The sequence below is a fragment of the Ambystoma mexicanum genome, chromosome 4q (assembly GCF_040938575.1).
Source record: "Ambystoma mexicanum isolate Mex_15411 chromosome 4q, UKY_AmexF1_1, whole genome shotgun sequence".
Taxonomy (NCBI): domain Eukaryota; kingdom Metazoa; phylum Chordata; class Amphibia; order Caudata; family Ambystomatidae; genus Ambystoma; species Ambystoma mexicanum.
In genome coordinates this window covers 1,203,342,826-1,203,368,624 of record NC_090928.1, presented here as the reverse complement: position 1 = coordinate 1,203,368,624, position 25,799 = coordinate 1,203,342,826, and the positions used below count along the sequence as shown (strand labels likewise).

Below are 25,799 nucleotides of genomic sequence, written 5' to 3'. Positions count from 1 at the left end.
GACTGATATTAAAGCGCATGGGTTTTTGTGCACTTTCCTTCTCATGAAAGGACTGATATCAGAGCACATGTGTTTCGGTGCACTTTGATTCTTATGAGAGGGCTGATATCATAGTGCACAGGTTTCGTGCACTTTCATTCTCATGAGCGGACTGATATCAGAGCGCATGTGTTTTGTGCACTTTCATTTTTAGATGAGGACTGATATTAAAGCGCATGGGTTTTTGTGCACTTTCATTCTCATGAAAGGACTGATATCAGAGCGCATGTGTTTTGGTGCACTTTCATTCTTCTGAGAGGACTGATATCAGAGTGCATGGGTTTTGGTGCACTTTGATTCTTATGAGAGAACTGATATCAGAGTGCACAGGTTTCGTGCACTTTCATTCTCATGAGTGGACTGATATCAGAGCGCATGGGTTTTGGTGACTTTCATTCTTATGAGCGGACTGTTATCAGAGCGCATGGGTTTTGGTGCACTTTCATTCTTATGAGCGGACTGTTATCAGAGCGCATGGGTTTCATGCACTTTCATTATTATTATGAGAGGACTGATATCAGAGCACATGGGGTTCGGTGCACTTTCATTCTCATGAGAGACCTGATAACAGAGCACATCCATTTTGGTGAACTTTCACTTTCATGAGAGGACTGATATCAGAGCACATGGGTTTGGATATCAGGGCACATGGGTTTTGGTGCACTTTCTTTCTTGTGAGAGGACTGATATCGGAGCATATGGGTTTTGGTGCACCTTCTTTCTTGTGAGAGGACTGACATCACAGCGCATGGGTTTCGGTGCACTTTCATTCTTATGAGAGGACTGTTATCAGAGCGCATGGGTTTCATGCACTTTCATTATTATTATGAGAGGACTGATATCAGAGCACATGGGGTTCGGTGCACTTTCATTCTCATGAGAGACCTGATAACAGAGCACATCCATTTTGGTGAACTTTCACTTTCATGAGAGGACTGATATCAGAGCACATGGGTTTGGATATCAGAGCACATGAGTTTTGGTGCAATTTCATTCTTATGAGAGGACTGATATCAGAGCACATGAGTTTTGGTGCAATTTCATTCTTATGAGAGGACTGATATCAGAGCACATGGGTTTGGTAACCCTTCATTTTTATGCGAGGACAGATATCAGAGAACATGGGTTTGGTACACTTTCATTCGTATGCCAGGACTGATATCAGAGCACATGGGTTTGTTGCACTTTCATTCTTATGTGAGAACTGATATCAGAGCACATGGGTTTTGGTGCACTTTCATTCTTCTGAGTGAACTGATATCAGAGTGCATGGGTTTCGGTGCACTTTGATTCTTATGAGAGAACTGATATCAGAGTGCACAGGTTTCGTGCACTTTCATTCTCATGAGCAGACTGATATCAGAGCGCATGTGTTTTGGTGAACTTTCATTCTTCTGAGCGGACTGTTATCAGAGCGCATGGGTTTTGGTGCACTTTCATTCTTATGAGCGGACTGTTATCAGAGCGCATGGGTTTCATGCACTTTCATTATTATTATGAGAGGACTGATATCAGAGCACATGGGGTTCGGTGCACTTTCATTCTCATGAGAGACCTGATAACAGAGCACATCCATTTTGGTGAACTTTCACTTTCATGAGAGGACTGATATCAGAGCACATGGGTTTGGATATCAGGGCACATGGGTTTTGGTGCACTTTCTTTCTTGTGAGAGGACTGATATCGGAGCATATGGGTTTTGGTGCACCTTCTTTCTTGTGAGAGGACTGACATCACAGCGCATGGGTTTCGGTGCACTTTCATTCTTATGAGAGGACTGTTATCAGAGCGCATGTGTTTTGGTGAACTTTCATTCTTCTGAGAGGACTGATATCAGAGTGCACAGGTTTCGTGCACTTTCATTCTCATGAGCAGACTGATATCAGAGCGCATGTGTTTTGGTGAACTTTCATTCTTCTGAGAGGACTGATATCAGAGTGCATGGGTTTCGGAGCACTTTGACTCTTAAGAGATGACGGATAACAGAGCACATGGGTTTCAGTGCTCTTTCATTCTTATGAGAGGACTGATATCAGAGTGCATTGGTTTTGGTGCACTTTCATTCTAATGAGAGGACTGATATCAGAGCGCATGTGTTTTGGTGCACTTTCATTCTTATGAGCGGACTGTTATCAGAGCGCATGTGTTTTGGTGCACTTTCATTCTTATGAGCCGACTGTTATCAGAGCGCATGGGTTTCATGCACTTTCATTGTTATTATGAGAGGACTGATATCAGAGCACATGGGTTTCGGTGCACTTTCATTCTCATGAGAGACCTGATAACAGAGCACATGCATTTTGGTGAACTTTCACTTTCATGAGAGGACTGATATCAGAGCACATGGGTTTGGATATCAGGGCACATGGGTTTTGGTGCACTTTCTTTCTTGTGAGAGGACGGATAGCACAGCGCATGGGTTTCGGTGCACTTTCATTCTTATGAGAGGACTGATATCGGAGCATATGGGTTTTGGTGCACCTTCTTTCTTGTGAGAGGACTGATATCACAGCGCATGGGTTTTTGTGCACTTTCATTCTCATGAAAGGACTCATATCAGAGCGCATGTGTTTTGGTGCACTTTCATTCTTCTGAGAGGACTGATATCAGAGTGCATGGGTTTTGGTGCACTTTGATTCTTATGAGAGAACTGATATCAGAGTGCACAGGTTTCGTGCACTTTCATTCTCATGAGTGGACTGATATCAGAGAACATGGGTTTGGTACACTTTCATTCTTATGTGAGGACTGATATCAGAGCACATGAGTTTTGGGGCACTTTCATTCTTATGAGAGGACTGATATCAGAGCACATGGGTTTGGTACACTTTCATTCGTATGCCAGGACTGATATCAGAGCACATGGGTTTGTTACACTTTCATTCTTATGTGAGGACTGATATCAGAGCACATGAGTTTTGGGGCACTTTCATTCTTATGAGAGGACTGATATCAGAGCACATGGGTTTGGTACACTTTCATTCGTATGCCAGGACTGATATCAGAGCACATGGGTTTGTTACACTTTCATTCTTATGTGAGGACTGATATCAGAGCACATGGGTTTGGGGCACTTTCATTCTTATGTGAGGACTGATATCAGAGCACATGGGATTGGTACATTTTCATTCGTTTGCGAGGACTGATATCAGAGCACATGAGTTTGTTACACTTTCATTCGTACGCGAGGACTGATATCACAGGACATGGGTTCTGGTGCACTTTCATTCTTACAACGGGATTGGTATTAGGGTGCCTGGGCTGCGGTAGACTTTAATTCTTAGCCTGGAAATGTTATGAAGGTGCACTAACTGAGGTACACATTCATTCTTTCAAGATTGTGTTTTGTTTATTTATTTATGTATTTATTTATTTATGTAGTGTTTACCTGTTAGGCGCTTATACAGGAATCAAATACTGTTTCAAAGCACCCACAGGGCACCAGGGAGGGGACAGGGGGATGATGGAAAATTGAAATTACAACAATAATAAATAATTCAATTAATTAAATGAACAAGGGAAGATAATTGGGGAGGGGAAGACAATCCTACTATGCCTTGTGAGTGTTCAGAACGTGCAAGTGCAGAAGGGAGAGGGGTATGGGGTAGTTGCTGTCTGCTCATGCTGAGCAGCAGGTGAAGTGCCATGAAGTAGGTAAGTGCAACCTCCAAGGGGAGAGTGAGCCGAAGCAAGTGCAGAGGATGGCCAGCAGCTGTGATGATAAGAAGTGGGATGTCAGGGCCCTGAGGATGCATAAGGGCCCTGCACTTCTGTTAAGCTACTGTGCCATTAGCAGGGGAGAGAGGGAGTAAAGGAAGAGGTGAAGAGAAAGGTCTTGAGGCTTTTTTGAAACTTATGGAGGGATGGGGAGGCTATTCCAAAGAAGGGTGCCCGCTGAGGAGAGCAAACAACCACCTGCTCTCTGTTTAGCAAACCACTTCACACGCAAGGAATTGGTGCCAGAGGAATGCAGGTGTCTAGAGGGGGAGTATTGGGTCAGAAAGAGTGGCAGATAGAGTAGTCCCCGGCCCCAGACAGCCTTGTGGATGATGCAGAGGGATTTGAATTTAATCTGTGCTGCGATCGGGAAGCAGTGGAGACGTTGTAGGGCAGGAGAGATGTGCTCCTTGGGCTTGAGGCCAAGGATACTTCTCACTGCCCTGTTCTGCATTAGCTGGAGGTGTCGCAGACTATACGAAGGTACATTAAGGAGGAGGATGTTGCAATAGTTGAGCCTAGAGAGAACCAGAGCCGGGGTAACATTGAGTTTCTGGGGGAAAGTGAGGAAAGGTAGAATTCCTTTCAGAAGGTAGAGCTGAAAGTGGGACTTCTTGACAATGTGCTGAGTATTAGGGAGGAAAGAGAGAGAAGAGTCGAAGATGACTCTGAGATTCTTGGCTTCCAAGGAGGGAGCAGGGGAAGAACCCATGGAGGAAGGCCATAGAGAAGGGAAGAAGTAAGGTGCTGGGGTTCCAATTGGGAGGATCTTAGTTCTGCTGACATTGAGGCAAAGATCATTAGAAGTGTGCCAGGTTTGGATGGCAGAGAGGCAGTTGGGGGTGAAGGAGGGTGCAAGGGCATCTGTAGAAATTCTGAAGAATAGTTGTCTGTCGTCAACATAACACTGGAAGTTAGGGGAGAAGGAGGAAATGAGGCGTGAAAGCAGAGTAAGGTGGATGTTGAAGAGCCATGGTGAAAGAATGGAGCCCTGGGGGATGCCACATGTGGGGGAGGAAGTAGGGGAGGAGAAGGAGCCAAGTATGACTTTGGTTAGTGTATATTACAATATCATCTGAATAAGACAGCAGGATAAACTGATATGCCCAGGGTCAAACACTTGAGAGCAGTTTGCAACTCCACGACTTGATACCATATTGTATCAGGTGGAATAGGTACACATGTGTTTAATGGTTGAATTTCAAGTGAATTTCAAGAATACTCTGTTTTAATGAGCTTATTTGTAGAGAACACAAATCATAATATATGACAAAAACATAAACCCTTGTAAACATATATAAGACAGAAAATGTATAATGGTAGGCCTTGAAGGGCAGATTGGTCAGGTCAAACACAACTTTATGAACTCTAGACTTGCAAGCCCACTGAGCTGAGTGTTCTTTAATGCTTTGCTGTAGGGAGGGACAGTGCCTTAAGTGGCAAGGGGAAATGAGCCGTGGCTCATCAAGGGGGCATGCCGCAATGGTGGTGGATTGCCTGCCGGCTTGATAGGCCATGCCCCCTTGATGAGCCCCGGCTTAATGGGCCACAGGCACCCCCACCAAGTAGCCCTTTGCAGAGATCAGCACCCTCTCCCCTTTTGCGGGCAGGGTGCTGATCTCTGCATCTATTACCTAAAGGGATGCCTGGTGGGGGTCAGTGCCACCTGTATCAGCCTTAATGGTGGCGCTGCCCCTCACCAGGCATTCCTTAGCTAAGAGATTCAGCGATAACTCTCAAGTGATCTCTGCATCTCGTAGCAAAAGGTATGCCTGGTGAGGAGCAGCAGCACCATTAAGGCTGAAAAGGAGAGGCTGCTGGAAGCCGAAGCATTTTTTTCCTAAAGCCTGAAGCTCCTGGGAGTGAGTGGGAGCTTCAGGCTTTCAGAAAAAAAAGTCTCGGCTACCTGCGACCTCACCCTTACTTTAATAATGGTGGCACTGGCCCAAAGGCATCTCTTGGTTAAAGGAATACCTCCCAAGTCTCGGTGCCACTATTATGGAGAAAAAGCAAGAGCTTCACGCTTGGTCAAAACATTGGCGTCTAGCGGCGGGGCTGCCAGGCAGATTAGGAGGCCCTGTCTCAGAACCATATTTATGAGCCTGATGGCTAGCCCCGGCCCACTTAAAGCCCTGTGGAGGGAATTAAATGTGATTGGTCCCTGTCACACGCCAAAACAAATTCTGCAACTCATAAATCTCTTAGATATTACGCCCTCCCACCCTGTCTTGTCCCCTGGAGAGCTGGAGAATGTCTGGAAAACCTGCAGCCTCCTGGCTAACCCCAGTGATTTGCCTGCTCTGCTCCACCCACCGGACTCCTTTTCCTGCCCCTCTTTGTCACCACAGATAAAAAGCGTTCCCACCCCAGGCGAGGTGGATCCCACCTGAATAAACCTAAGGCAGCCTGCAGACACGTCTTCGCCAAATAACAGCCCGCCGATCTGTTTCTAAATGTCACTTCCCCACGGGGGGCTCGGCACAGGGAGGGGAGGAGTCAGGCTGCATCCTCTCTCCCAGGGAGCCAATCATACCTTCCACCTCTCTCCACCAAGCACGGGTTCTCAGAACCAGTGTGAAATGAACTGCGGGGCGGTGGGAGGGGGTGTCGGTGGGTGCCTCGCACCGACCCTGCTATTCCCTTACAGATAAGCCCTGCCCGTCACCTTTATGAGCGAGTCCATTGCCTGCAGAGGAGAAGAAACACAGGCAGGCGCGCTATCAGCCCAACCCGGCCAGACCTTACAAGCAGAGTCGTAAACAGGGGGCGCCTCACGTCCCTGCCACAGACGCCGTATGTTTGATATCTGTTCTCGGCACGCTGCGCAGTTCCTTAACTTAGACAGCAGAACTCGTTATCACTTGCCCACAGACTTCACAACCTGACAGCAGAGCTGTCCATCCCTCCATCCTGTGCTGGGGTTCTCGGAAGTGCAGACAAACAAGCACAGCTGCGCATCTATTCTGCCCGGAGCAGTACATCAGCGCTGCACGCCTGGCCCTGTCTATAGAATTCAGGCAGCGCACATGTATTTTCCAGTGAAAAGCATAACATACTATTAATGTAACTTAACATTAACATATACATGGGGTGTTCTATAGCACACATATGTCTGGGGAGCAACAGAGCACTGCACAGTAGAAGAGGGGATACAATCAGAGCTGGGGGCAGTGCTGGCTTACCCATTAGACCAAGTAGGCACCGGCCTATGGACCACACCCCTTTTAGGGGCCCCGCGACAACGGATCAAAATAAAGCGGTGCAGAAAATAAAAAAGCATTAAGAGATAATTTGCGAGAGGGGGGCCCGACATTTCGACTGCCTACAGGCCTCCACAGGGTTTAATCAGGCACTGCTGGGGCGCAGGTGAATTCTTGCAGCATCCGGTCAGTCCGCGGTAGACATGTTCCTTGAATTTCGTATTCTTCAACAGGGACGGCGCCGTCCTGCCGTGCGCTATGTTGTTCCAGAGCAGTGTTGCCCGGCATGAGACAGCCTGCTTTCTTTTGTGCTCCCTCTTCCAGTTCCTTGTTTCCAGTCTGGCGATAGCTTCTCTTATTACACTGGTATCCAGAGATAGTGACCTTTAACCAACAGATGCGAGGAAGCCTTGGTGGGCACTGCACGCTGTGCGATGCAGGTTGTCTTAAAGGCGATGTGGGCCTGGAGATGGGCAGCCATGGCAACCAGCGCAAAGCTATGTACAATATGTGGACTGTGTGCCTGATGAGCTCTTCTGTACACACTTCTCAGAGGTCGAAGTGGCCATGAACGAAGGGGTACAACGTTCCCCTACCTTTCAGGGAAATCTGCCATCGTTCCCTTGCTTTATAGACCTGTGTACTCTGGGTGGAAACAGCCTACAGGCGCGGTCCTTCCTTTCATATTTAGTTGGGATCTGACAGGTGGAGTACTTGTGCGCCCTGAGGCCTACGGGCATGTGTGCGCGGAACAAACATTTTAATAAATAAATAAAATGAAAGTAAATAAATAAATGATGCACCTTAGAAGGGGGAGGGCCGAAATCTTCCTCCTGCCATAGCTGCCCTAATTAACTGTCAAAGGCTCCATGGATCCGCCCTGGTAGTTAGTTTACACTCTGCAGATAGTGGCAGCAATTAACCTATTTTACATACTAATAGAGTGTACTTTAAACAGGAGCACATGGGGCGTGGCTGTACAGGTTTAACAAAGGCGACAGGAAGCTCCAGCAACCTTTGATATGGACTGTTTCAACTTGAAGCCGGCTCCCCCCTATCAGTATCAAGGGCAGTGACCTGTCATGTCTAAGATTATGTTTTACCACAACACAAGAGTAACAAGGGATACCAGGGATATCTATGCACTGTGACCTGGCCTGGAATGAACACATAAAAGATTAACATAGAAGGTCAGAGTACTGTTGCGTTCAGATGACAGGTGCTAGTGTACTATCCATGTCTACAGGGTTAAGCTGATTTATCGGTGCATAAACATACTGTCAGGCACTAGCGTCCACCAATGAACAAAAACCTGAGATGAAACAATTGAATTCAACCCAGTGGACGCTCAAATATAATTAAATATTTTTTATTGACATTATTAAACAAATCACTAAAAAACTGATTTTTCAACAATAAAAACATACAGCAATATTAGTATCAAAAGTTATATTCGTATTGATCAACCCTATCAATTCATCATTGGGCTGACCTGATACATCATTCCCATCTAAAAACCACAACCAACCAAGCTACAACCACACCACTTTCATACACAATCCATTCAAAAATTCATTCAATAATGACAAACATATCATCAATAAAAAATCAAACATTCTAAAACACCTATTATACAATTTTCTGATCCATTATTAATATGAACCATAAAGTTTAGCACCACTGAGCCTATTCCTCATTAATGTAATCTCTTCTGGCTCAGGCGGATATGGCTTTAAACTATTCACAAATAACAATACACTCCCCAACCCAACATGTTTCTTTCTGTATAATATCGAGTAAACAGAAATTCTTCAGGGGCACTGTGGTCCAGCGAAGTGGGGTAGAAAGTAGATGGAAAAAATGAGAGACATGTAGAATACACCAGCGAAGCTCACCTGCATAAGAACACAACATCAATCAGGCCAAATGCTTAATTTACAAGATTGATCATTACTACCATTGTGTTTTCAATAAACGGGGCGTAGAAAAGGTGATTAATACCTTCCTTCTTCCTTAAACCAAAGAAACTGTCAGGGGACCGTGATCCACAAACCAAATAGAAGACACCATATGAATTGGTACCTCTACAATGTATCCACCACCACCAACACCTCGTGAATCTCCTAGATATCCAGAATCAACAAGGAAAAACCTTATCAAAGGGAAAGAATTCCTATGACCAAAACAGGTATATGAAACCACCAGAGAGTCAAGGGAAGTGAGAATGAAAGTAATTACTAACGGAACACTCACGTTCAGTCTCCTGTGACTCTCATTGGTGAAGAAACACTCTTCGGTGAAAAAACACCCAGATGAGGGTCATCACTGGGAACAAGCACCCGCTAAAACAACAAAGCAGTGTGCAGTCCCTAATTTGGAAGGGGAAGCCTCCTCACAGATTCAGTATGGAAAAAATAGCAACTTGTCGTCTATCTGTAAACACAAAGGCGAAAACATGATTGATAGCCAGACCAAATGTAGTACTGAACAATCACATATCTGAGGTACTGGAGTGACCACATAAGGTGAGGGCAAATATGAGTCACATTTGTCCCTATGTGATAACATCCCATAACGTACATTCCTGTTGCACGCACGAGCTCTTGTTAACCCAAAACTTACCTATTTTGGAAACATCGAATGTTTAATGGCCTCTGTTTAAGTCTCAACCATGTCTCAATAGGACTCGTCCCGTGAGGTATCACCAACAACGATAGTTAATTCAATCGTGACCGTAGAAATATCTAATCCTAAAAAAGGAAAGTAAAACCATGACGGGAAACAATCGGCACGCAAAAGCAAGACTGCACATTGCTAAAGTTGTTAGCCTAAAAGTAAACGTAAACCCCGTATGTTCTGCAGATTTCCTAAATATTGGGGCTGCCATGAATCTATGAATAGATAATGACTCGCCCAGTCCCGTATTCTCACCGAGTGCTGGACAATGTTCATGAATAATCTCACAATATAAACAGAAAAAATATAAAGCAGGAAAAACAAAGGTCTCCCGTGCTTCTTTTATGACCACAGATTTCTTAAAACAGGGGGGAAGCATAGTTGGTACATATAGCAACCCAGTCTGAACCTAAAATACCTACACGCCGAAAAAGAAATACGGACAGAAGCCAAGACAGCGTACCTCCTTACCTACGTAATCCTCCAAGCGGCAGCGTGAATGGCCGCGGGAAACAAGACTGCCGGCATATCCAAAAGTCAGTCTCCGGAGGACTCGTAGATAAACATACTCACGTAATCACGTGAATAGCACGTGATTAACACGTAACGTGAATGGGCTTGATGAGACTCGCCCCTTAGACTGCAAGCCAGCACAGATGGCCCGTTAGTCAGCTGAACCTTTACAATGTCAGCTGTAAAAAAGAAACGAACCAAGATAATTAACGGCGGGGATAGTTGAAATAGAACACCAAAATATTTGGGCACAATAAGCATCATTGTGCACCAAATACTAACACATGTAAAATCATGTGACAGTAAAAGCGGGTACACCATTACTCACTCATACAAGCGCTAAAAGTGCTGGAAAGTTGGAATGAACACTAGATCCCACGGTCCGTTCACATCGGAGTGGAAGACACAGATCTCAACCCACAATGAGGAGATTCGAAAAAACCGAGGCAATGATCACAGTGAAACTCAGTCATAAAAAGAATGAAAGGTTAGAAATTCCAATCAATCGCCTCATTTAAGCCAACCATGTTGCTTTTGCTCAGAAAAATAAGTTTGGTCTCCTCCCTCGATAAAGTGTGTTTGTCAGCAGCACTATTATTAGTAATCATAATCTTTTTTAGTACTGTCCATCTCAGATCTTCCCAGTTATGATTCCGCATTATAAAGTGCCCTACCATAGGAGCTGTTAAATTCCTGAGTCTAATACAGCTTTTATGTTCGCTGATACGAATCTTAATTTTTCGTTCAGTTTTGCCGATATAAATCTTATGGCAAGGGCACCAAATGGCATATATGACAAAGCTCGAGTTACAATTCGTGAATGCTCTTTGTTCCCACGGTCTAGAGAGTCCTATATCCACCTCGGTAGTGCTTTTAGTAAGGGGGTAGCAAACACACTTACCACAAGGAGTATGTCCCCTTACTTTCGGTAACCCCCACTGTTGAGAAATGGTGGTTTGTTTGTCAAACTTATTACTGATGTAATTCCTGCACACCATCTCTTTAATATTGCGTCCCCTTTTAAAGGCGCACCGTGGGGTCACCACAGGTATTTTAGCGTGTGCTAAAAGATGCCAATGTTTTTTGACAATCTTAACCACATGATTAGAAAGGTGGTTAAAGGTACTCACAAAGACCACTGGATCAGACTCGGATGAACTGGCTTTCGGTCTATATTCAAGTAAAGCTTCCCGGTGATTATTGGAGGCTCTCTTCAAAGACCTCTTCACTATTTTATAAGGATATCCCCGCTGAATCAGATTATGACTCAAATCAAAGGCTTCCGACTCAAACCTCTCTTTCTCACTGCTGTTCTTTTTGAGTCGTATAAACTGCCCGAAAGGTAAATTGTCCCTTAAGGACTTAGGATGAAAACTGTCATATCTGAGAAGGGAATTCCTATCCGTAATTTTGTGAAAGGGTTTCAGTCCCAACAAATTACTAGAGGGATTGCCAAATTACAGTTGGCAACCCCTCAGGGGGACACCATTCAGAAGGTACGAGAATGTGGTTTGCAGGTGACAGAAAGTCTGTTCTCGCTGCAGTTTCAAGGGTGACCTGACGCTTTAATCAGGAACCATGGAGCGCTCCATTAACTAGAGCGACCCTTTGCTCGACAGCAGACAGGAAGAAAGGTGGGACTTAGTATTACATGTTTTCACTCTTTTACCCTCTCTGGTGCAAAGCACTCTGGTTATAATGTCATGAATACAGGAGATTGTTGGTGGGGATCAAGGTTTAGTTTATTAAGGTAGGCTTAGCCTACACCAAATCACTGGGCCCAGTTGGCTTTAAAAGAGGGTTGAGTCCCTCTTTTGACAGATTATCCGAAGACTTTGCACATAGTAACAAGAAGAAATAATTTGGACCACGGCTGAAGTTAAAGTCTGACTTACAGCTTCCGCCAGTGAAGGAAGGCCAGGATTTCCAAAGAGGGAAGTAATATCTCTCCCTAAACATCTCCCAGGGAACAAAGGGAGATACTGTATCCAGAGTACCCTCGAGCAGCTTCAGAACTGGTACCGAGCCAGCAGACAGCATGCCCTGCTACGCTCTGCAGCAAGCTTCCTAGATGGGAAGTGCCAGAGAGTCTCTGAACCAAACCAAGGAGAAGGCTGTTGCCTGCAACACTCTCCTCAACTTTGGGCTGTCCGCCTTTAAGTACGACACAAGACCAGTGAAGAAGCTAGGAGGAGTGCATCGACAAGCATCAACCAGTGTCCGCCTTAAAGGACATTTTTGAGCCAGTCGAACCCCTTGAGCTGCAACTGACTGCACGGCTGATGGTTGTCACACCATAGTTGCTTATGTCAGCAGAGATGCCTCAACCAGTGCTTCAGACCTGCCAGCCGGCACTGGGACAACGATTCCTAACCCTGCGCTGCCATGCAAACCAGCCTGCAGCCATCCATTTAGCCTCACTCATGGAACGGCCTGCCGCCTGATACCCGCAGCTGTCTCCCATTTTGAGCTCTGTCGCAGGAGCTGCAAAGGGCCCTGAATCTGACTCACCCCTGTCGAGCACCAAGAACCTCTACAAGCACACAGTACATTGTGGTCCTGTACCACTGATCCTTCTTCGAAGGCCCTATGTGGCATTGTACGACCCATTTCTCCCTTTGTGCTGAAAGCAAGTATCTTGGACTATTACGATTCATTACTTTACCGACTGCCCTCCTCTCCGTATCCAGAGTGAATTCTCTTTCCTTCTTGAAACTTTCTGTCCTCTGCATCCCTTTACAGGGTGGGTTGTATTTTGTATTGGGCTAGAACTGTCTGTTGAACAATAATAAAGTAGATCGTTTTATACAACCATGACTGGACTGTCCCTTTTATCATTGCACTTCAAAATAAAGGGGCGCCTGGTCTTAATCCCTGGTCCTCCAGGCTGAATACATTCGAGATAAGCAAAAGGTGGATCACTGGGATAGGGAATAGCCAACTTAACACATTTATCTTTTTAAATATATCAATAAATGCCAATCATTGAATTCTAATTATTTTATTTTCATATAAAAATATAAAATGTAAATTCTTAAAACATTTAAACCAAAATATTTCCTTACATATTCAACTCACACTGATTCACTCCTACCATTCATTCACTGTTATTTTCTAAAACAAACATATAACACATATATCTTTGACAAAATAGTCAACAAAATATCCTTTTTACACTGTGAAAAAGTCCTCCACCAAATGATCTGATTGTTCTATCCGTGTACTATTAGTTACACCGATATATCTGTCTGCACGTGCTTTGGTTGTCTGTTCAGACATCAATACATTCGTCCACTTGGTAATGCAACCTTCATCAGGACCACTATGGGGAGTTCCCTCATTCCCATTTAAACGAGTAGGGTGGGTTACACCACTCAAAAACGTCAAACAAAAGCTTTTTTATGACAATTTCAATGCTCAGAACATATCCTTGATTCTCCAAGTTCTTCAATCTCTAGCTAGTGTCTTTAAGATGTTGATCATCAGATGACGCAGATCGTAAGTCGCTTCATCTACATTTGTTGTTGTGCGCACATATTCCAAATTCCAATTTTTATTATTGTTATGGATTTCCAGAGAGTACCTTCAGTACCGATGAGTATCTACGATGGACCTTTTAATTTGTCTCGTTCGTCACCTCGAAGCCTTTTCCTACACAATACCTCCGTCACGTCGAAGATGGCAAAGTTCTCTGTTTTATTATCTAGTGTTTGAAACAGGGAGTTACAATGGACATCAACGGACGTTCGCTCGAGCTCTCAGTACATATTTACAAAAAATCAGATCTTTAAACAAAAAAATCCTCATACGTGACGTCATACTACATGGCAAATAAGAAAAACCTATGATGGTTTGTGATAGGGTCAAGGGGAACATCTAAGTACACTTTCTATAAGGGGTGAGGTTGTGATTGGGTGTCTACTTTCAGGTGGACAATTTATGCCTACCTCTATTGCAAGTCATCTTCAACACTAACAATTACACAGTATATCATTGGCTCTCAAACTTTATGGCCCTTTGTTATATGGCCCTCTACAATGGTTGGCACCCTCTGCCATGTCTGGAACATTCAGTTCATTTAGCAGCACGTAAGCTCATACTCAGGTGCCAGGATGTGGACATGACTCTACCTAACCACCCAATTAGCCCAACGTCGTTCATCACCCATGCCTTCTGCCATGGAGATTGTCTTTGAACTTGGCCTTGCTGACTATTCTTTTTTTCTGGGAATGTAAGGGAGTGTGAGCACGCAATATCGCTTTGTTTTAGAACTCCAAGTTCAACTCTATCTCCATCCGTGACAGGAGACCATGATTTGGTCCATTGTGCAGAAATTAAATGTCTTAAATGAATAAAACCTGCCATGCTTTGTGTTCTTTATTCGCACCTTAACAGGGGATGATTCAGCTTCTCACATCCATCGCCTTCAGGAATAGATAACTGGCGTTGGCTGCCTTCAGCTTTGGTACCAGGCCAGGCAGCCTCGCCACTCGTGTCCACGATCTCAGCTAATTCTTTCCTCAGCCTTTCCTCTCCATGGGGTTGGGCATACTAAATTCATGACACTGATGTGCAGCTTCTATACAATGGCAGCACCTCCTGCAGTCTATTCACAACGTATAGCCAGTTTCTCTGATCACTTAGTCTACTTGCGTTGCTGTATCTGTACAGTTATTGAACGGCTTGCATTTTCTGCAGTGCGTCACACATGTGCAATCATCTCTTCGCATAAGAAAGTTTACTCGATTCTTAACTTCCTCATCAGTTTCTATAAGGTCCACATATTCTCTTCAGCCAGTCTTCTCAGGGCATCACGCTCATCTTTTGTGATGTCACTAGCTCCTCATCATTCTTTTTCATATTTCTTCGGGGAATTTCTCCCTCAGAGTGTCATTTCTTCGGGAATACATTTGATAGGGTTTTCTCAGAGGGTATCTTCTTTCAAATATTCTCAAGGGTATGGTCACAAATGCTGGTGTCAAGCATGGCACAATCTCATGCTTCCAACATACTGGAGGTAGGGGGCGGGACTTCCTGCGGAGGCATTCAGCTGCTCCTCTACAAGTTCCAGACCGGCAGGTGTTTTCTTTTTGTTTTTATGTACTTAATGGATTTTCTAAAGAAATATTAAAGACAGACTATTTTTCCTGTCTTCTTTTTTAGGTGCCAACAGCTGACTATGGGGCGATAATTGTCATATGTAAAATTGGGGATGCAACAAGGTATATATAGATAGCAGTAGAAAAACATGTATTATTTGATGTAATGCAATACATTCCATAAATCTGATATCTGAATGCATGCACCCTCAGGGGTAAAGTCCTCAAAGAAAAGTGGGGGGGGTCTCTTTAACAAACGCCATGAGCTTTGACCTCACTGGAAATTAGGATATCAAGGTGAAACATGCAAATCAGAGACGTTATTTGAGGGGCACCATGGGTTGCACCTGTGACCCCCTGAGGCCTCCCTTGCTACACCTATGGTCTCCCTTGCTGACCCTAAAAATAAAATGTAAACACAAGCTCCTGGGCTGAGGCGAGTGCAATGTGGCTCTTTATTTCTAGAATAACTGGCTTTCTTGTTCAGCCATCTTAAAAAATCAGGGGTTTCTGCAAGCGTAACACTTTGAACAGTGACCATAAATGAGAAAGAATAGGAATAACAAATAATGTGTCTTTCTAGAATTCTATACAATAATTGCTAGACTCATTCAAGGTTTATTTTAGGCGCACTTCTGGTGGTGAGTCACTGATTTAGTCAGTTCATAAACACGTCAACTTCACAATGCAGACAAAAAACATCCAAAAAAGCATTTAGAGTAGAATGAGCATCCATTTCCGAACTCTGTACTTTGCTTTTTTTTCTCGCAAATTGCAGTTATAGCATGATTTCTTTTTTCTTCTGATGTCTCTGTTACAATTATCAAAAGACATTTCATCGTGATGTCCTCGGTCACATGACAAAATCCTTGCGCCTAAAAGCTTGTGTACAGTATAGAAATGTTTGACCATAGCAGATACAGTGGACCTTGATTTCATTTCATTGTGCCACACTTAATGCTTTGTTGTAATGTGACTATCTTTCCTGTCTCCCTGGCATGCTGTACACGATGTTTGTTTGCATGTATGAAGTAATGAGTGCCTAGAGTATGGGATGCCGTGTGAGTGGGCTGCTTTCCCTGTGCTAATCCAAATTCTTTAAAACACAGTTATGAACACTCCAATGGTATGAATTTTGCCAATCTCTGAACCCTGAAAAGTAGATACACGCAGGCTTGACATGTGGCCAACTTTGCACCAGACCTGCAGATGAACTGGCCTGCTGTTAAATCTCAGTTACCATTTTAATGGTATCCACTACGTTGTGTAATTTTCTTTCTGACTTTGAGAACATTTAGACATGTAATTGCTCATTTTACTATAGCCAGTAAGATGACTACAGTCGGTAAGAGTGCTCAGTAGGTTGAGCGCTCGCTGCTACGATGTGTGTGTGATCTGCAGGTTCGAAGCCCGGCATAGCCAACTCAGCCTTTCATCCTTCTGAGGTTGATAAATGAGTACCAACACAGGTTGGGGGCGATTGTATGTATATTTGTTCTATATAAAGCCATTGAGCGTAAGTGCTATATAATAACAGAGCATTATCATTTGGCCTTGGACGTCTTTTTGCATTCACAGTAATTTGGTAATATGGGCCTATTCACACTTATATTAAGGATGCATATGATGATCCATTCTTGTAATGAAATGTATATCACATTACAGTGATATTGTTTTCATATTTTTCGTAGTGTACTTAGGAACAATGCTATGTGAAGCCACTTCCTATTTTGTCAAGGGGTTAAATGCTGTGTTGCATTGCTTCGCGTGATGTCACTTTGGGGTGGTGTTACATGACATCACTTCCTGTGATGTCATCAGAGGACAAGGGTCATGTGATGTCACTTCCGCTATCCCTGCCATTTTGGTGAAGTTATGTCCCTGATGCAAATTTCATTCAATTGGCTTTGCATAACCACACAACTTGCAGAGGACGAATGGCATTTGCCTTTCATAAAATCAACACACACAAACACAAGAGAGGATATTTTCTTCCAATAGTGTTTTAAAAAGGTGGAAAGGTGTGCATGTTTTAAACTCCAAGAACCAATACCAATGTTTTGCCTGTAACATGAAGTACCAAATGTGACATTTCACCTTTAGTAGTTTTTCATCCGGTGATATAGTGCAGTGGTGAAGTGCCTGACCTCTGAGCCTGACGACTGTGGTTCGAGCCCTGAGGAAGGCGTTAGTTCATACATTCAACAAAGATTGTTGATGTTACTCATTTCACACACGGCCTATAAAATCCCTGGCAGACAGCATCCGCCCTCTGAAAACAGTGGACGGACTCTGTGTACCCTTGACATGAGCCCTGTGTACCCTATTGAGATAATTACAACAAAAGGATTCCCTACCCTGTTAAGGTGTTTGTAAATGCCCTTGCCCTATGAGTGGAATTGGAATGTAAAAGTTATAAATAAAGTTTAAAATTAAATAAAAGCTGACAGCCCACTGTGTAAAGTGCTAAATATAAAAATACAGACCAACGAAATCTACACACCAGGAGTAAGAATTCAAGATGCTGAATATCTGATGTGTATTTACAGGGACAATCATTTTCCCTACCTTTTACTTTTTTGTCCATTATGCACCAGGCATAATGTATACAGGTTACAAGATATCTTTTTGAATGTATATTTGGGCCAAAAACAACACATGCAACTTTCCTATTCCATCCAAAAGTGCAGAAGAGGAGTAGAGAAATGAATGCACAGCTTTCCATCTTACAAGCGCGTGAACCAATTCAATACATTTCACTTCAAGCTGAACACAAATACAGTATTATTCAAAGCGAAGTGAACTGAATTTAAAACTACAATGCACCTTCGAGTTATGTTTGGTTGTGATCCACAGGTACAACATCTGGCACAACAGTAGAATTATGGCACTGTGTGGAAACCTGGAATTGTTCATTTTATTTGTAAAGCTCTGAATGTCCTTGAGCCCTGCTAAATTATTTTGGACGTGCCAAACACACTGTTTTACATGTGGCACATTTCCACTTCCATGCGCATTTTCAACACATCTTCACATTCTGTTCAGACCATGGTTGAAGAAATACATGATTTACATTTGTGTCTTCATAGCATGCAAGCGGGCTTTTTTGCATTTTTACACGTAGAAATATCTCATTTAAATAATTAGAATTCTCTGCATGTCCTTAGCATTGTCAAGCCAGTTTCTGGATTCAATTAAAGGCCTTAAAAATGGTTGCTCTCGTGCTTACACAGTTATTTACACCTCACAGGGGTCCTCATTTTGTGGACGGCACCTCTCTTGCTCTTTCTGAAAAACATTTTGGTTGTCAATACACTTTAAGAAAACTATCTGTAATGCATCTTCTTTAACATCAGTTAATTGTAAGGGACATTTGCTTATTCTCCCTCTTAGCCTGCAGTGTAGCCAAATCTCAGAGTCCTTTCTGTCATGCTTGGCTCCCCTTGGAAACTATGGCATGCTTGGAGCCTCCGCCATTAGTATGCCACTACATTTTCGCCAAACCACTAGTGCGGGTCTAGTCATTTCCAACATGGCACCCACTCCAATATTTAAATGCAGTTCTGAGAGTTGCTTCTTCGTTCTCAGGGATAAGACGCTTGTTCTTTTGTTCTATGCCTCTTTGTCTCCTCCCTTCTGCTTCTGTTTGCCTTATTCTCCTTTTATGCTATGCCGGCTACTTTGGATCACACTCCTTGTAGCTTCTGCCTTCCTCCCAGTTCTACTCTGCTTTGTTTTCTATTTGCCTTCACAGAAGAGTCTTTCCGCTCTCACACCAGCCACCAGTGGAGGACTTCAAGTTCCACCTTAATTCCAATGACTTTGGAAGGCATCTCGCACAGCCCATACTCAGTCAACCATAGGAGTATGTTGTGCTTTATTCAATGAAGATATCCAGCTAAAATCTTCAAGGTTTTTATTTGCAACACCAGCCTTTTCCCCAATTGGGCCAATGCCCAAGGGGGGCCCTCTTGCTCTCTCTGGTTAACACAGGCAAGCATAGGGGCTATCCCTCGGTATAGACCCCTTCTCCACAAAGGACAGAGGACCACACTAAAGGAAACCGCTGGTGCTGAATCAAGAAGATATAGTTCCGCAAGACCAACCAGCACCTCAGGTGACGAAGAGGATTCAGAATTGGAGAGATTGCAACACCACATTACAATGGCCTTGGTGGAACATGTCCAGGAGCTAATATGTTTCTTTAGAAGTCCAGAGCTTAAAGGCTGAAAACACCTGCCTACAGCAATTAGTAACAACAAGAGACACCCATCCCATGGACCTGCTCCCCTTGGGTCTAGCTTCAGGAAAATTTGATGGCTCACCAAAAAAACTAAGATAATTCATAGGTGCCTGTGCGGTATATGTCATCTTCCAGACCATGATGTATGCTACAGATCAGTTCACGGTGGGCTTTATGATCTCCAACATGGTTGACAATGCACTGGCATGGGCCCCCCCCCCCCCTTGGTGACTTCAGGTAGTCCAGTGCTACTGGATTATACAGCATTCAGAATGCTCTTATGTCAGACCTTTGAAAGGCCTGAAGTGACCTATTTGGCTTGTGAAAACCTTCTAGATATCAGACCAGACAGGGAAGCTCTAACATAATGACATGCATAACCTCCTTCAAACGAACGGCTGCATAGGCTGGATGGCTGGAAGCCGCTCCATATACAGTGTTACGGAGGGGGTTACATGAAGACATAAAGTACAAATTGGCCCACAGCACTTGACCTGCCACTTTGTCCGAATTAATTTCTTTGGTCCTTCAGATAGTTTTTTTCCACCTGACGGAAACATGAGCTGAACGCAAGAAGAACAAGGGAATACTAGGAACACACACCCCTCATCCGAGCATCCCCTCTTCTTCTGAATCATCCACTAAAGAGGAACCTATGCAGATTGGTGCTGCCAGAGGACCCCTAACTACTGGAGAAAGAAGGCAGAGACAGAAATGTGGGTTATGCTTGTATTGTGGTTCTGGAATGCATTTACTTTGTGACTGCCCGGAGGTTCCACAAAGGCATCAGGGAAACGGAAGACCTCTGTACTTGGAGGGACCACTAGCCGGGGTGTTTCTGAAGGTCCTTTGTTGTTGGCCCCACCACAGACAGATGCACGTCTTCTGATGGTGTGGGTCCATCTACAGTTACACGCCAAGAAGCCTATTGAAGCACTGGCCTTGCTAGATAGCAGGCCACAGGGAATTTCATAGTCTGGGCTGATCAGAGGATCTCAAGACTTGAATGCAAGCAAGAGCAAGCTGTTGAAAGGGTGGATGGTCAACCCATCTGTTCAGGTTCTGTTACTCATATGTCTACATATGTCCATATCCATGTTTGACCACAGAGAAACTTTATATTTTGATCTGATCCATGCAGCTCATTTCCCTCTCATTTTGGGCATACCGTGGTTACGTCAGCCCAATCCTACCATAGACTGGTCAAAAAGTACTCTTTTTTTATTGTTCCTATTGTTAATCTCATTGTTTTGGACATGACAACCTCCAGGAGAAGAAGGTGAAGTTTTTTCCAGCCATGTAAACTGCAAAACAGACTCAGACTATTGGGATTGATAGTATCCCTACTGCATACCAAGAATACACAGATGTTTTTCTTGATCAAATTCCCCAAGGGGTTGCCTCCTCGTCGGCCTGAGTGTTGTTCTATAGATCTGCTCCCAGATTTCATGGCACCCTTTGGACGCATGTATTCCCTTTCCTTGCTCGAAAGGAAAGCGCTAAGAGAATATCTTGATAACATTTTCCAGAATGGCCTCATACGACCATCCAGGTCCCCTGCTGGAGCATTTCTTTTTTTTATTCCCAAGAAAGACTCTCGAGTTACATCCTTGCATAGACCAGAGAAGTTTCAATAGGGTCACTGTCAGGGACAGCTACCCGTTACCCTCATCAATTACATCCTTGTGGCAGTTTAGGGGGCAGTGATCTTCACCAAGATTGATCTCAGGGGCGCCTACCACCTCCTCAGAATCCAACAAGGTGATGAATGGAAGACCGCATTCAGAAAACCTTCCGGTCATTTTGAATATCAGATAATGCTGTTTGGCCTGGTCAATGCCCCGGCTGTCTTTCTGCATTTTATGGACAGGCTCCTTTTTCATTTATTATACCATTCAGTGATCATTTATCTTGATGATATTCTTGTATTTTCCACGTCAAGATCTCAACATCAAGGTCACCTCACAGAAGTCCTCAATCGACTTCGCAAACACAGGCTATTGGTTAAGCCTGAGAAATGTCTCTTTGAAGTGTCATTAGTCCTCTACTTGGGCTTCATTTTAACAGGTAAAGGAGTTGAAATGGACACAAGCAAGACCACTGCCATCCTTGACTGGCCATCCTCGTCATCAGTTAAGGAGATCCAGCACTTTTTTGGGTTAGCAAATTTCTACAGAAAATTCATAAAACATTCCTCTCTGATCATACTACCTATCACAGCGTTGTTGAAGAAGGATTTACTCTTTCTTTGGGATACAGAGGCCAAAGATGCTTTCAATGAACTAAAGACCAAGTTTTGTTTGACACCAATCCTAAAACATCCAGATCAGACCTTACCCTTTACCATACAGGCTGAGGCCTCAGCAGGAGCCTTAGGAGCAGTTCCCAAGCAAAGGATCAATGCGCTGGAAGATCCACTAGCGTATTTGTCAAAAACTATAAGCACTAGTGAATCCCACTATTCTGTGATTGAAAAGGAATGTCTAACCATAAGGCTAGTTTGTACTGAATGGTGTCATCTTTTGCAAGGGGCATCCCATCCGTTTACAGTCCGAAATCACAGGATACTTCAACAGATGGTCTGCCATAATGCTCGTCAAGCCCGCTGGGCATACTCCTTTGCACAATTCAACTTAACAATAACTTACATTCCTGCAAGCGAGGATATTATAGTAGACTGCCTTTCTAGTTGCCCAGGGAAGAATCTGGACACCCTCTTGCCTGAGTACTGGGTCTTTCTGAAACACAGATTTGTGTTGGCGGTCTACCTTTTCTTCAGAACGTCAAGGAAGCATCTTCAGGCTGTAACCGAGTGCCAGAAGATGAAACTGTCCCTGGAACAACAATGAGGGTCTTATATTTTATGCAAGCAAGTTGTTGATTCCCATTCAGTCTCTTTAGATTCAGGTCAGAGCATGGTGCCACAACAGCAAGGCTTCTGTACACAAGGGGTTTGCAGCCACTCTTGACTTGGTAAGAAGGTCATTTTGGTGACCTTCCATCTGGCAGGATGTCAAGGACTATGTAAAGATCTGCCCTATTTGTACTCAAGGAGAATATAGTACCGCTAAGCCTGTGGGGTTACTTGTACTAGGTCCTACATCCAATCGTCCTTTCAACCACCTTTCGGCAGATTTTGTGGTTGACATACCGCCCTCAAAAGGATGCACTGCTATCATGGTGGTGGTGGATTCGTTCAGCAAGATGGCACATTTTATCCCTTAGCTGGGGTTCTATCGGCCCCTGTGATGGCCAAGGTTTTCTTACGGGAGAATTTCAGGTTACATGGTCTGCCTGAAATCATTCTTTCAGATTGAGGCCCTCAAGATACCTCCTTATTTTGGAAGACGTTATGCAAACTCCTCAGAATAGACCAAGCCCTGTCCTCCATATATCACCCACAGACAGACATAGAGACTGACTCACACTTTGGAGCAGAATCTCTGCTGCTTTACCCACTCCAAACAAGACAATTGGGTGGATCTCCTTCTGATTGCTAAATTTGCCTACAACAATTCAGTCCATACTACCATTAAGATTAGCCCTTTTTTTGTTCATATGGGAGGCACCCACATTCACTACCCTGCACAGCATTTCCATCTACTCCTTTGCTATCTATTAACTCTCTGTTGACCGACATCACACAAACACACAAGACCGCTCACGAAAACCTAAAGAGTAGCAGACAAGGATACAAGAAGCAATCAGACTAGCACCAAAGGGATGTTCCTGGATGGGACGTGGGTTCCAAAATCTGGCTATCGACTATGAATCTACCCCAATGGGTACATCCATCCAAGCTGTCACCAAGGTACATCGGACCGTTCAAAATTGTAGCCAGGATCAATGCAGTGGCTTTCAGACTTCGTTTGCCTGTTCCTCTTTGCAGAATACACCCTGTGTTTCACTCATCTTTGTTTTGTACTTATCTACCAGATTCACATACCATAGGGAAATTGCCCCACCTGCTCCAGCGTCCAGACAAACTGAAGAGTACGGGTATCAAGGATATGTAACTCGAGATATTCTCGAGACAAACTGCAATATCTCGTGCATTGGAAGGGATATCCTGAGTCAGAGAGCCTTCTTCATTTATCAATGCCCCCCCCCCCGGTTGATCCGAAGATTTCATCGGTTACAAACAGGCAACCCCAGTCTTTGACAATATAAGAGGGGGCATACTGTCATGTTCGGCTCCCCTCGGAAGCTATGGCCCGCTTGGAGCCTCCGCCATTAGTGTGCCACCACGTTCATGCCGAACGACTAGTGCTGGACTAGTCGTTTCCAAAATGGGGCCCGCTCCAAGATTTACATGCATTTCGGAGTGGTGCTTCCCTACGTTGCAACCCTTTCTTCGTTCTCAGGGGTAAGACACTTTTTCTTCTGTTCTATGCCTCTTTGTCTCCTCACCTCGCCTTCTGTTTGCCCCTCCTCCTTTTGCTCTACTCCAGTCACTTTGGATCACACTCCTTCCAGCCCCTGCCTTCCTTCCAGTTCTACTCTACTCTGCTTCTGTCTTCCTTCACGCGAGACTGTTTCCACTCTCCCACTGGCCACCAGTGGAGACCTCAAGTTCCGCCTTCCTTCCAGTGACTTTGGAAGGCGTCTCGCACAGCCCATCTCTAGCAACCATAGGAGTATTTTTACTTCATTCTCTGAAGATATTCAGCTAAGATCTTGAAAGGTTTTTTTGCACACCGGCCGTTTCCCCAATCAGGTGATACCAGAGGGGGGTCTTGCTCTCTTTGATTAACACAGGCGAGCATAGTGGCTAGCCCTCGAGATAGACACTTTATCCACAAAGGAAATAGGACCACACTAAAGAAAACTGCTGCTGGTGAATCTAGAAGACGTAGTTCCGCAAGACCAACCAGCACCTCAGGTGAGGAAGATGATTCAGAACCTGAGACTTTCATTGGCTTAAACCACATATGGTGTTCTCACTAACGCAGAGGTTGCTTCCAGAAGCATTGTAAATGACGTTCAGAGTCCAACAAAGCGCCCTGCTGTGACTAGATTGCCATTTGTTGATTCAAGCCACAGCTTTTTGGAACAGAGTGTGAACTCTTTCATATGTATTCCTTTGCTCACAAAACCAAGGTGAGAGTTACCTACAATTTAGTTTTCTCTCCTTTTGGTTCAAAAGAAAACTTTGAAAGGAAGACTCACACAAGAGAAGTTAGAACAGAAGAGTACCAAACAGATAGACCTACCAGAACCCCCTACACCAGCAGAGTGGGACAACCAAGCGCACCAGAGCGGGTGGCTCCAGCTTCCCAGTCTTCGCCGCTTAACATTGGAATACCCTCCCACAGACACTAAGAGCAGACAATTCCTACTGGGCATATCGCAAAGCCATAAAAACCTGGCTATTCACCGAAATCACCCGTCGCTCACAGAAATCTTCTGATGATCTTATCTGCCCCCCTATGAAGAATAACTATCATAATGTAACTTGCCTGCTTGGACATGCATCTCTGCCAAGTTAAGGATTGATGAACTGGATGGCCCACGGCCTCCATGTAACTGGTTTCAAGCGCCCTGATGCCTGAGAGTTTCCGTGTGCTATATAAATGTAATAAATAAATAAATAAATAAATAAATAAATAAATAAATAAACAGTGTCTATTGGACATAAAACGTAATATCGCAATAGTATATGTGCGCCAGTTGATTAGCCAGATCACTTTTCGATCTCTTTGCATTTTGATTGTTTACAAGCAGGACTTTAAACTCGACAAACGAGCTAGGGAAAGATGCATGGATACATCTACATCCATGAGGTCCTTGCAACCCTGGAGCACCATCTAAAGCCATCTATAAAACAGCACTGTAAACACATGAAAACCCACATAGCAAAATAGGCACCGCCGGTCTTGAAAATGTACATTTTGGACCGCTAAAATTTGATCATTAAATCTCTAAAATGAATGTTTGAAAATACACCTTTCTTTGAACGTAGCTTTTAAGTTCGTAGGGTATGTTTGAAAATATATGTTTTTCTCGGTGCCCTTGGTTCGCCAACCATATGCATGAGGTGCAATAGCCCTCTACAGCAGGGGTCTGAAACCTGTGGAACTCCATTAATTATGCACTACAACTCACATGACCCACCTCCATTGACTACACTGGCTAGGGCTGATGGGGGCTGTAGTCCAAAACAACTGGCGAGCCAACGTTTTCAGGCCCTTGCCCTACAGCCACCTGATTATTGTATTGGTCCTTTCTATTTTTTCAAAATGTTTCTTACTTCTGGCTTTCAAACGTTTCATGCTCTGAAACTTTCTTTTTCAAAGTTGACTCTTTGCTCCA

At 44.1% G+C, this 25,799-nt stretch overlaps 1 protein-coding gene across 2 annotated transcripts in view; it reads right to left on the bottom strand.

Annotated features, from left to right (window-relative positions):
* Nucleotides 1–25,799, bottom strand: part of MDGA1 (MAM domain containing glycosylphosphatidylinositol anchor 1) — a 1,353,685-nt gene that overhangs the window by 281,446 nt on the left and 1,046,440 nt on the right. The gene's annotated exons all lie outside the window — the stretch shown is intronic.